This window comes from Podarcis vaucheri (genome assembly GCF_965113315.1).
Source record: "Podarcis vaucheri genome assembly, chromosome: 8".
In the NCBI taxonomy this organism is placed as follows: Eukaryota; Metazoa; Chordata; class Lepidosauria; order Squamata; family Lacertidae; genus Podarcis; species Podarcis vaucheri.
Genome location: NC_138766.1, coordinates 52,004,099 through 52,006,228, shown reverse-complemented (window position 1 = coordinate 52,006,228; position 2,130 = coordinate 52,004,099).

Below are 2,130 nucleotides of genomic sequence, written 5' to 3'. Positions count from 1 at the left end.
TACAACAGAATACGATCAAGAAAAAGTTCTGGAATGGTAAAAAGGATAAGATATTGGAGAAGATAAGGGATGGTGAGAAAAAATTAAGATTAAACCCAAAATCAAAGGAGACTTTAAGAGAAATTAAATTCCACCAGTCACAATATGCGAAACTGATCAATCAAGAAGTGGAATGGAAGATTAAACAAATGAAACAAAGATCCTTTGAGTCGGCGAATAAATGTGGGAAACTGCTAGCTTGGCAGTTGAAAAAGAGACAAAAATTAAATTACGTTACCAATCTAGAAGTTGAAGGAAAGAACATTCAGAAACCGGGAGAAATTAGAAAGTGTTTCCAGAAATATTTTAAAAAATTGTATACACAAGGATCCGAGGATGCGACTGAGATAGAACAATTTTTGAAGGAAAACGGCCTTCCAGAAATATCACAAGAAAAGAGATCAATCTTGAACTGTAAAATAACACAACAGGAAATTGAGGATGCCATTCAGAATATGCAGCTAGGCAAATCTCCAGGCCCTGATGGACTCACCTCCAAATATTATAAGACTTTAAAAGACTACTTGATACAACCATTAATGGAGGTTTGTAATCAGATTATGGGGGGAGGGAGGGCACCAGATACGTGGAAAGAAGCATTCATCACATTGATACCTAAAGTGGAAACTGAAAAGACTCAACTTAAGAACTACCGACCCATCTCACTCCTAAATGTGGATTATAAAATATTTGCGGATGTTTTAGCAAATAGATTTAAAAAAGTATTAAATGAAGTAATTCATAAGGACCAAGCAGGCTTTCTCCCAGGTAGACATTTGTTTGACAACACTAGGAACATTATCGATATTTTGGAACTTTTACAAACAAATATTAATACCAAAGCAGTGTTAATTTTTATTGATGCGGAGAAGGCCTTTGACAACATTTCTTGGAAATTTATGAAGAAAAACTTGGAAGGGATGGGAGTGGGAAGGGGGTTTGAGAATGGAATAGAGGCAATCTATTCAGAACAAAAAGCTAAGTTGATAGTGAACAATGTGGTGACAGAAGAACTTCATATTGAAAAAGGAACACGCCAGGGGTGCCCCCTATCCCCTCTGTTGTTTATTTCGGTTCTGGAGGTTTTGCTGAATATGATAAGGGAGGATCGGCAGGTACAAGGAATACGGGTCGGAGCGAAACAATATAAACTGAAAGCATTTGCAGATGACTTGGTTTTAACATTACAGGAGCCAGAACCTAGTACAAAAAGAGTTTTGGAATTGATTCAGAAATTTGGTCGGGTGGCGGGTTTTAAGTTGAACAAACAAAAAACCAAAGTGTTAGGGAAAAATTTGACGGTTATTGAAACAGAGGGGTTCCAGAGGGAAACGGAACTAAACATTGTTAAAAAAGTGAAATACCTGGGGGTCAATCTGTCTTCTAAGAATTTGAATCTATTCAAAGATAATTATGAAAAATGTTGGTCAGAGGTTAAAAAAGACTTTGAAATTTGGTCAAGACTGAAATTATCCTTGTTAGGCCGAATTGCAGTTATAAAAATGAACGTTTTGCCAAAAATGTTGTTTCTGTTTCAAGCTTTGCAGGTCGTGGACAGAGTGGAATGTTTTGGAAAGTGGCAGAGGGATATCTCTAGGTTCGTCTGGCAGGGCAAAAAGCCCCGAATAAAGTTTAAAATATTAACTGATGCAAAGGAGAGAGGGGGGTTTGCCCTGCCGGACTTAAGGTTATATTATGAAGCTGCGGCCTTCTGCTGGATGAAGGATTGGATCTTATTGGAAAACACTGATGTCCTAGATCTGGAAGGCTTTAACAATTCGTTAGGTTGGCATGCGTATTTGTGGTATGACAAGGGGAAAACATATGGAATGTTCAAAAACCATATTGTCAGGAAAGCAATATATATGGTCTGGAAAAAATACAAAGACTTATTGGAAAGTAAAACTCCGAGGTGGATTTCACCAATAGAGGCCAAAGCTCGGAAAACAGCCAATATGGAGGCATACTGGCCAAAATATTGGGAAATAATAGAAAACATTGGAGGTAATTGGAAGTTGCAGAGCTTTGAAAAACTAAAGGATAAGGTGCAAAATTGGCTACACTATGCCCAAATTAATGAGGTTTTTAAGC